Below are 11,899 nucleotides of genomic sequence, written 5' to 3'. Positions count from 1 at the left end.
CAGGGGCACACCCCCTCACACCAAAAGAAGTGAAGAAATAACACAGAACAGGTGGTGCGTAAACTCACTGCTTTTTTGTACAACCTGCAACAAATATCCAAAATCAGAAGCTTGCCAGGTATTCATAAATTCACCATAAAAATGCCAACGTGTACTAACAACCTGTAAACAGACACCTGTGGTAAGCTCTATGTGGTAAACTCTTAGATTGTAAGCTCTATGGGGCAGGAACCTCTTTCCTACTGTGTCTCATACCACATGGCACTTACTCCCTGTGTATTTATATATATATATATATTTATTGTATTTATTTATTATAACACCATAACAACCTGTGTGTAATTTTGTAAGATTGTACAGTGCTGCGTACCCTTGTGGCGCTTTATAAATAAAGTTATACATACATACATACATACAAGTAACATAGTCATATAGGCTGAAAAAAGCTGAACTTAGGGCAAAGTCGTACAACCAGTAGATTAGCTTCTTTCAGCCCTTCAGTCCGACTGAGAGATGCAGATCCACTTCCCAACAGTATCCACCTCAGTGCAGGTAGGTCCGCCTGTAAAACGCAAAAACAGCCATTTTTGGGGCCGCTCTGCTGTATGTGCCTGATACTGTAGTTTTCAGTGCAGCAAGCGGATCTGATTCTCTCAGCCTGATGGAAAAACGCAGGGCTGAGAGAAGCGGATCTACGCTACATGTGACCTTGCCCTTAGCTGATCCATAGGAAGCTGAAATGCCCCAACATAAAGCCTCCAATTTGTCTCAGAGGGGGAAAAATTCCTTGTTGACTCAAAGATGGAAATCGGACCAGTCTCTGGATCAACTCTACTAAAGATGTAGACAACTAACAAGCTGATCTGGGAGTGATTTGCCCACTCTGGCACATGGATGACCAAATCATACACTGTGGCCCATTGGACAAGGACTGTTCAATTTGCTGATGTGTTTATCATCTAGTGAATTTTTAAACCTGTCCACTTGATTTGTGTCCAATTTTCACCTCGATAACTGCCCATACACAGGCCAATCAACTGCCGACTTGGTCGGAGGGCAACATTTATTGGCTGATGTATTGCCACCTTAACAGATCATTTTAGTCATTTCTCCTTTGCTAAATAGCATCCAATCCTTTCTCGAAGCTATCTAATGTATCCCAAGCATTCTATAAAACAGGTCCCATACCTGTATATGTAAACTCTTGTATCCCTTTACTTGGTATCTGCAGAAAATGATGGCGCTATAATAATAATACAAAGTAGCAGAAACACAAGGACATTTGCTTTCTAGACAACTATAACCAAAAATATAGTATATGCTTTTATATGCTATCTGAGGTTTACACCACAGAACCCAAAGGTTTGCAGATATATTGTGCATGCTTTAGCACATCAAAGTATTATTTGGTAATGGATTTGTGCACATTATAATTTGAATGACTAAAACGGATCTGGTGCAAGCTGGGTCAAGTGCTGTTTTTTGCACAAGCTAAATTACTATAGAATGCTGGGTAAAGACAAAATTTTATATTTTTTAAAAGCCATAATGTTTTTAACAGACGCAGGCAAGGAATGGTTAGAGAATCAAAAGCAGGGTCAGACTGAGTGAGCGGGAAACCATGAAAAAACTCAGTGAACTTAGCCCTGTTGGGCTCCATCAACCAAGACCTGATCTCTGTTGGGAAGCATCAGCGTTCCCCTGCCAACCTTAACTCCCCGATCACGCACAGGCAAGTATGAGCTATACTGTGAGCTATGGGGCAGGGGGGGATGGCAAAGTTTGGGCGGGGGGTGGCAGTCTGACCCTGGCCTAAAGCATTCAATAAATGTTCCAGATTTTAGTATAAAAACTGCAGTGGGCACAAAGAGAGGAAAGTGCACCTCTCCATGTAGAAAAGTTGTGCCCTGTGCCAAATAATCAATGTATTTCCCTAACGTGCTCACATTTCCCCCAAACTGCCGGTGCTGTGTAATGGCCTGCCTTGGCATGAATAAGGAGTAACAGGTGACGGACCGGACTGCACACATAAGATGCTAAGTGGAGACATTCCATGTGTCCCAGAGACTTCAGTTGTACACAGAAGTGAGCAAAGGCTGCGGGGTCACTTGCTGTGTTGCCATTATTGCAGATACGGCTGTTAGGAAACAGCAGGAATGTCAAAAAGTATTTTAATAAACCTCCCTGTGTCAGAGAGAGAACTAAGGTTCAGCACAGGCCACCCTGCTTGTCATTCATTATGTGAGTCTCTAACTCGGGGCTATGAGCTGTGGCCAAAGTAGAAAATCAAAGAATCTGATTAAAGGATAGAACTTAATAGTGTGGAAACTTCTCCAGCCCCTGGGACAATAGCTTTGGCATGTGGTGGGGTAGCCAGCAAGGCAAGGATTACTGGCAATCTGGGTGGATACGATCTGGCACTTTTCCAGCCAGGTTGCCAGTTTATCCAGAGTCCCCCTGTTGTCGTTTTAAAAGTCATAATCTGATTAGATTTAAGTGGGTAAGTAGAACCTGTGGCAGCCTGCTAAGAGCCCTACTCCAATTAGAGAATGTACCGTAGACAAATCTCATATAATCCTTTAGCCAGTTTCTATGTACAAACACCCTCAATAATAGAAGCTTTATGTATTTGACCATTCATAAAAGGAATGGCCTATTACATCCCAGTAAAGGGCATATAATGCTAATTATACAAGTAACTGTGCCCCATCACCTAAAACCATAGCATCCAACGGTTCTTAATTAGGGAACTTTTTTAGCTGGCACAGTTTTGCCATACAAATTGCAATGTTTTTGGTGAAACTGGCTGCTTTTGCACTATTCCTAATTTCAGAGGACACTTTTTATCTGAAATTGTCCCTGGTTTTAAAACCTGACCAACTGCACTGAAGACTCGTATTAATCTTATGCCCTGAGATTGATTTTTCTTTTTTGCTTTTACTCTGCGATCTATATTTATTTAAGAAAAATGCTTTGAAGTAAGTTGCTCTGTTATAACATATAACATCATTTATGGTGGGTACGTTTAGCCCAATTCCCACAAATCACAAAGGTCCTTAAGTGTCCTTGGACAAAAGTTGTCTCGTCTTTTGTTTCCTTGTGATTTAAAAGAAAAACAAAAAAAAACAAGACATGATTTGTGGAAGACACTTTCCATGTGTTGCCCCCCCCCCCAAAAAAAATAAAAAATATGCAGCCCACTGTATATAAAAAGTTTGTTTCAACTTGGACAGCAGAAATGATTCCTCCTAGGCAAACTCCTGCAATTGTTCACCCCGTTACTCAGTTATGTTACTAGTATAACCCATTGCTACAGTTGGCTACTGTGATAACCAATTACAGCAGCCATAGTTAATTAGAAATTGCGTAGGATTATGTCCATAGTAACTATGACTATCAATCTGATTCCAACACATCTGCCACTGGGAAGGCATGAAAGTGCTATCATGGGCAGGCTTAGTGTGGCACCTATGGGAGACATTTAAAGTTTAATGAGTCCTATGTTACATTTCTCACCCAGATGCCACTATTCACCTAGGAGCAGCTTCTTGTTATAAGCAAACTATGCAAAAGGTACTTTTAAGAAACTCTCCCAAGGTCTTGTCATCTCTCTGTGTCACAGGTATGGAGGTGACTGTTGGTTGCTTGCTGGCAGTCTTTTGTTTTCTGGATACAAATCTAAAATATAGAGAAGTTCAAGATGGGTCAATCAAGAATGGATACAAGGTCCCCCTTGGCCTAGCCAAGGATGGGGATTTATTAACCAACAAGGAGGCAATCCATCCCTCTTCATTAGTGAAGAGCACTGTGCAGTGTAGCCATAAAGAAGAAAGAAGAGACACAGTGGCCCCCAGAATTACAAAAAATTAACAGGATTTCCTACAGGGAGGGCAAAAAAGAGGAAAAAGGAGAAAGGAAGAGAAAGTAGAGGTGCGTGTCAGTAAATGGCAGCAGGGAAGAGAAGAAGACTGAGATCTCTAGGACCAGCGAAGGGACAGCAGCACCAGAAGGTAAGAAGAATCTGACACAGGGTAGTTCATTTTATTCAATCTTGTAATTGGGAAATCCATCTTACAGTTAGACATGGTGGAAAAAGTAGATTTGAAAAAGCTTTCTCTTCTCCTGCCCCCCCCTCCCATAATTCACTCCCCCTCCCATCAGAATGTGTGCTACCAGCAGCAGGACGCTACGGAGATAAAACTAAAATGGCAGCTGCTAGCTTAAACAAATGGAGGGAACTTCTAGGTATGGTAAAGCTTTCTGCAGAATAAATATAGTGTTCTAGGTGGCACTATTGTGGCTAATCTATTGCAGTAAAATACCAAAATGACTTTACTTCTCCTTTAACTACTTTTTTTTAACTTTATCCAAAATAACAGCACTTCAATGTTTTTTAAGGTTACAAAGAGCAAGGTAATGTAATTTTTTTTTATGCATACACTGCACATTGGTTTAAACTATAAAATGTAAAATCTTTATTTTTTTTTTTTGCACGCTTTCACTAAGGTGTTCTATAGGTAGCTATAGATAATTGGAAACCCCATTTTTCTTGTAAGGAGTATGCATACGTCTGATGTGTCCTTTTTTAATATTGGTATATATTGGATAATAATAGTGAGTTACTCTTATTCATGTTTCAGGGAATGTACTTCTGACTGCAGAGGGCTACATTAAAATCATTGACTTTGGTCTAGCAGCTGAAAATCTGTTTGGCCAAAGTACCATCGGTGGTCCATGAGAAAACCCATCTGTATATGCCTCCAGAAGTAAGGAATTCAATAAAATATCAAATAATTTTCCTGTTTTCAGGTCCAAACGGGAAACCAGGTCTATGCAGCCATAGATTGGTGGGTTTTAGGTCATATAATGTTCACAATGGCCACTGGCACATTACCATTTTATTGTGGAGAAGACAGGGAAACGGATTCAATAAATACTACACAACCAGCCGAAATATCCCAACTGGTTCAGCAGAACATTCTGTGATCTCCTGCACAAGGTGGGTGAGAGCACTTACATAGAGGAACTCCAAGTCTAAATGTTTCTGGCTACCAAAGACATGTAAGCTATGACTGTATCACTGTGTTCATGAATGATTTATATGCCTGTTCATGTGTTTCCTTAAGCTCCTAGAGAAGGACCCTGAGAAGCGTGTATAGCACTTGCACCAATTTCATTATACACATTTATTCCCTTTCTTTGGTTGGATATCCCCTCAAAACCTAATAAGCACAAATCATTCCATTAGATAATATACTGCATAAGCTTTTACATATTTTACTTAAACCAGTGAATCTAATGATCCACACAGTGCCTGTCTAATTTAGATTTTTGCTACTGTTGAAATGTTACTATCTAACGAAAAACCAACGGTTCTTTTTCGGTAAACCATAATCCAAATGGCACTCCCATAAGGAACAAGATGTCATGGTTTTGATGCTTTATATTCAGATCTCAGCAAAGTGCTCTTAAGGTCTTTAGATCTGAGTAACAAGCATCAAAACCATTGCACATTGCTGTTTATGTGAGTTCCATTTAGAATATTGTTTATTGGAGTTATATATTCCTTCTATGAGCAGCACCAAATACAGCACCACATGCATGTATATACAGGTATATGGCTACATGTATTGACTTTTTTTTCAGCCATCATTGCAGGGATCGGAGAAAAATTTACTATTGTTTCTGAAGAAACTGAATCCTAGCATCGATTCAGGGACCATCAATGACCTTCATGGACATTATATGGCTAAAGCCTATCAACATTCCACATGAAGTATAACCACCATGGACTTCACCTGGCCCTACCATCAGCTCAATGTTCATCCCTTCCTCTGGCTCCATCAACTGCATTCTGCTCTACCACCATCTCCATCAGCAGTGAAATCATCATATTCATCTTAAGCTCTACCAGCGGCTTCAGCTCTGGCCCTTCCATGGACTTGGCAAATGCTCTACCAGCAGCATTTTTAGATCTATGGTGCAAGGACTACATCCTAAGCCTTCCTGCTAGACCCATCTCTCTACGGCTAAAGAGAGATTAATAAATAGGATATAAAATAGGACAAATTAACTTTAGAGCATAGAAAGTGAGGATAAAATACTATAGAAACATCAGATAATAATAGATAGGATTAGATCATAGAAGATGAGGGATATTAATATAGAAGATTCAAATTGAATAAGACAGGAATAGGATAAATAAAACTAAAAGACAGCAGTAGAAGATAATGATAGCATTAGTATAAAAATGTAATAGAATTACTGGTATTAATACATATAGTACAATCTGTAATCCAGGGACATGTCCGGCTGCCAGTTAATGGAAGAAAGGAATTTTCATATATATATATATATATATATATATATATATATATATATATATATATCTATCTAAAACATTGCCAGGCAAGGATAGAATAAAAAGAGATTGACTATAAAGACAGAAAAGTTAGTAGATACTAAGGTAAAAATAGAAGATTAATAGTAGAGTAAAATAATTAGACAGAGTATTATATATATATATAATATAGAGGCATAACACAAAAGACAATAAGGAAAGACAAAAAAAGAAAACAGAAATTAAGGATAGAATGAGACAAATTAATATTAGGACAATAAATAGATAGAGCTGTTGAACAATAAATGTAATAGAATAATAATATAGGAGATAATAGGAATTGAATAAAAGTCAAACTGCAGTGTAACCAAATAGAAAGAGTAGATAAACAATACAATACCCGGTACAAATTAAGCAAATAGATATATAATACAGAATGAAAATGAGCTAAAAATTATATAGATAGACTTAGATAAATTAGGCAATAGAAACTATGGATAGAATGAGTAGATAAATAACATAGTCTATCTAACATAGTCAATATATAGACCATAATAAGAATTGTTGATAAGAAAAGATTACATTTATAATATGATAAGATTAAACTATCAATTAGCCTTTTAATGATTACATTTTAATGATAATGATAGAATAGATTAATCAAATAGTCAGGAGAGAGTAAAAGACATATAATTAGGATAAATAGATAATAAGGTGTAAGGTCCAACTCAGGTGGTGTAAAGTCGATGCAACTTTAATGGCTCTGTGTATTTACTGTCTGATGGTGGAGAAAAATGGCAAGTACAGCACTTCAGGCAGAAGACAAATATACAACTTTAGCTGTTGCAGAACCTCATTGCCAGCAGCTGTATAAAATGCCATAGTTCAGTGATGGCCTCTTTTATTTTATTTTTTTTGCTAAAAAGCTTCTCAGCAGCCTGAGTGTTGTTCTCTTCTAGATTGTGCCAGACAAAATAAGAGTTCATGATTCATGATGTTTGAACAGACTATCTTGGGAAAGTGAGGCAGCTACAAATTAATCATCTTGACACCGGCTGCAGGGGTCACCTGTGTTAGGCAAAGGTCTGGCTGCATACCTCTTCAGATCTTAAATTAAAAGCCTTTAATTACCTCTGAATAGGAGTTTCTATATTGCTTGCCTTAGCTATGAAGAATAGACTTCAAGGGTCTCTCATAGACTTAATCATTATGTTTTGTTTATATGACAACAATACATACTGTATATGCATCACTTTACAGAGGTTATGCATCAGTCTTTGCCTCAGTGGAGTTTACAGTCTAATTTCCCTTTACAGGGTTGGACTGGGGGGTGCAGGGCCCACTGGGGCTGCAGCCCCATGCCCCCCTATTCCCCAGCAGGGGCCCCTGCCTGAGCGTGCGTAAGTGGAACTTGTCAGGGGAAGGACACCGGGGGATCACCGACAGGGATAGGGTCTGGGCCGCCAGGGCCCACAGGGAATTTCCCGGTGGCCCAGTCCGACCCTGCCCCTTTAACATGCCAACACAGTAGCGTTGATAAACCTGCCTTTATGTTTTTGGATTGTGGAAGTCAACTATAGTAGTATAGTAGGGGGGGGAAATCCAACAGACACAGGGGGGAACATAAAGACTTAAACTTAGAACCCAAGGTGCTGCAAAGCAGAAGCCCTACCCACTGGGACTGCGCAATGCCAACCTATTATGGCAATTCCTGCTGACTTGTATAAAGGCAATATACAGAGAAGGAAGATATTTTCTCTAATCCCCCATACTGAACACACAAGCTTGTTGCCTCTCTAGGTTTCTGAACCTATTGAAAACTGTCCATCATAAGTCAGATTTTAGCCTCTATGCCTATTAATCCTGGTCAGGCTGTTCCCAGAAAACTCCCCTGGGTTCTGGGGGTAGGGGTAACATGCCATCTGATATGTTAGGGGTTAAGGACTGGAGCGGCTGAGTGACAGTAATAATGATGTGCTATAGGCGTGCCTGAATGACAGCATGCACTGGATTGTGGAGTGGACAGACAGCTGTGTAACAGAGAGAAGCTTGAGTGCAACACAGTAAGAACTGGATACCTAATCTGTGCAATTACTGTGTATTAATGTAATGTAGTTAAAGAACCTCCATGTTAATAAACTCAGTTTTTTCTTTTCTATTTTATATTTCAGGGGCAGTACCTGTATATTTTTTTTTCTATTATATAGTTGTAAAAGACAACTATATAATAGCTGGGTTAGTTTCACTGGAGATAATAATCCCTGCATAAACAACCCCTCCATTCACCCATTAGTTGTGACTGTTTTGGCTTACAGATAAGCTGAAATCCAATATGCGGGGCGTTCACCTGTGCACCGGTAACTGATTTTCTGCAATTAAGTTAGAAACATAGAGTATCTATAGATTCCCTCTTTTAGCTCAAGAAATAAAACCATTGATTTTCCATGATTAAAACAGAAGTATGTTCAGCACAACTTCCCCCAGATTAACCCAAAGGAGCAGTGATTTATTCCTGTATATAAAGTATCCTGTGGTGCAGCTGTACATTGGATAACAGTGAGTTACAATAACAGTAACATGTTCAAAGCCGTGTTTTATTGCTCACTCGCTGTCTGCTCGGAGGGAACAGCTGAAACAACCAGTTGGGGTCACTGAGAGGGGACATTATTTATGGAATTACTATTAGAATGTTCTGCGAGGAAGCAGGTGTCCCTGATCAAAAGGAGGTGCTATATCAGGTTTTATAGCTGTGGCCCCTGTGCCACCTGAGAAGGAATTTATGTTGGGCTCTGGGACGGCACAAGTGCGAGCTCCGTCCTGGCTTTGAGGTTGGCATTTATCCCATTGCATATCTATGTTTTACTGCAGGTCAGATGGCAGGGAATGTGAGGATGTGTGCTTTGTATAAAAATCAAAAATAATAGAGAATTCATTTAAAATTCTCTTTATGTTTATGTAATGTTCCAATCCTACTTAACCGGGAGTTCATGTGAGAATGAACCAATTTGCACTTGGTCTTTATTTTTATTCTCTGTGGTTGTTGAAATGATCTTGCTTTTTGTTCTGTGGTGTTTGTTTGGATTCTGATTGCTGGGGTCCTTCTCATCATAGCAGTAAGGCAAAGATTCCAATGGCAGAGTGAAAGATGAATAGGAGTAGGGATGCCACTTGGCCGGTATGTTACTGGTTGGTAAAACTGATGCTTGTTGTAAATGTTATTAATAAAAAAACATATAGGAAGGTTGGTATTTGTTTCTAGAAAAGGTGGCAACCCTAAATTGGAAAGGGAATGATTGGAAAGCAAAACAAAATGTATAACAATGAACATCCAGAACATTTGTCTCAGAATATCTTAGTCTATGTCAGTTGTTATCCGTACCTTATATAATCTTTTAACAACAACTCCTCTATCAGTATGCACACGTTTGCAATGCACAGTATTATTAAATATAAGTATGTGGGAAAGTAGCCATCCCTGTGAGTGGCTACTCTGTATTTTGTGTCCCTAGAGAGGTAGAGCAGGAACCTTCTTAGCAGGTGTAGCAGTTTCCAGGGAAAGCAATACCAGAGCACCTGCTCTATGATGCACGTCCTGTGTCAGTGTCCCATGTGATAGGCAGGCTCTTGCTATAAAGTGTTGTTGGAGTGGGAGAGTGAGGCAGGAGAGATTACCAAACACTGGCGCAGTAAATTCCAAGTGCAATTTCCTGGCAGAAATGATTAGATAAACACAATAGAACAGTCTATTGTGGGCAATGTATAGGAAGCAGAGGTTACAATCTAAGGTCCCTATCACATTCCCATCAGTCCCTGCCCCAGTGGAGCTTACAATCTAAGGTCCCTATCCCATTCCCATCAGTCCCTGCCCCAGTGGAGCTTACAATCTAAGGTCCCTATCCCATTCCCATCAGCCCCTGCCCCAGTGAGCTTACAATCTAAGGTCCCTATCACATTCCCATCAGTCCCTGCCCCAGTGAGCTTACAATCTAAGGTCCCTATCACATTCCCATCAGTCCCTGCCCCAGTGGAGCTTACAATCTAAGGTCCCTATCCCATTCCCATCAGCCCCTGCCCCAGTGAGCTTACAATCTAAGGTCCCTATCCCATTCCCATCAGTCCCTGCCACAATAGAGGTTACAATCTAAGGTCCCTATCACATTCCCATCAGCCCCTGCCCCAATGAGCTTACAATCTAAGGTCCCTATCACATTCCCATCAGTCCCTGCCCCAGTGGAGCTTACAATCTAAGGTCCCTATCACATTCCCATCAGTCCCTGCCCCAATGGAGCTTACAATCTAAGGTCCCTATCCCATTCCCATCAGTCCCTGCCCCAGTGAGCTTACAATCTAAGGTCCCTATCCCATTCCCATCAGTCCCTGCCCCAGTGGAGCTTACAATCTAAGGTCCCTATCCCATTCCCATCAGCCCCTGCCCCAGTGGAGCTTACAATCTAAGGTCCCTATCACATTCCCATCAGTCCCTGCCACAATAGAGGTTACAATCTAAGGTCCCTATCACATTCCCATCAGCCCCTGCCCCAGTGAGCTTACAATCTAAGGTCCCTATCACATTCCCATCAGTCCCTGCCCCAGTGGAGCTTACAATCTAAGGTCCCTATCAAATTCCCATCAGCCCCTGCCCCAGTGGAACTTACAATCTAAGGTCCCTATCCCATACCCATCAGCCCCTGCCCCAGTGGAGTTTACAATCTAAGGTCCCTATCACATTCCCATCAGTCCCTGCCCCAGTGAGCTTACAATCTAAGGTCCCTATCACATTCCCATCAGTTCCTGCCCCAGTGGAGCTTACAATCTAAGGTCCCTATCACATTCCCATCAGTCCCTGCCCCAGTGGAGCTTACAATCTAAGGTCCATATCACATTCCCATCAGTCCCTGCCCCAGTGGAGCTTACAATCTAAGGTCCCTATCCCATTCCCATCAGCCCCTGCCCCAGTGGAGCTTACAATCTAAGGTCCCTATCACACTAACATCAGTTCCTTCCCCATTGGAGCTTACAATCTAAGGAGTCTAGTTCTAAGGTCCCTATCACAGTGGGGGCGGGGGCTTTCCTTGTTTGCAATTTTCCCATTTCATAAACAACTCATTTTAAAGGGAATAGTTGGAGCATTACTGCTTAAGCCATTAGAAATAGAAATGATGTCTCCCTGGAGTCGGACTGTGCCAGTGAGCTCACTACCATGACGCCATGCAACAAGGATTAAGAAAATTGCTTTGTAATTGTAGAACATCTTATTCTGGGCAGACACTAGAATTATAGGGATTTTATTTTAATTAGTTAAGTTCACTTATGGCACAGTAACTTGGAAGCAGTGTATGCTACAGGGACACATAGGGTGAAAATTTTACGTCAGTCACCATGAAAGGACGAGCAGGTGTTTCCACCCACAAATACATTCAATTGTTGACCCTCCACATTTCCTGGTCAGAAACAAGGTTTTGTATTCAGGAACATTTAGGGGCCAATGACACAGCGGCATACACACAGGGTAAGCAGATCTTCCAGTTCAGGTTTCAGGCTGATTCTTGGCCTGTAGAA

Source organism: Xenopus tropicalis, chromosome 10 (assembly GCF_000004195.4).
Source record: "Xenopus tropicalis strain Nigerian chromosome 10, UCB_Xtro_10.0, whole genome shotgun sequence".
NCBI lineage: Eukaryota > Metazoa > Chordata > Amphibia > Anura > Pipidae > Xenopus > Xenopus tropicalis.
Note: the sequence above shows the minus strand (reverse complement) of the source record.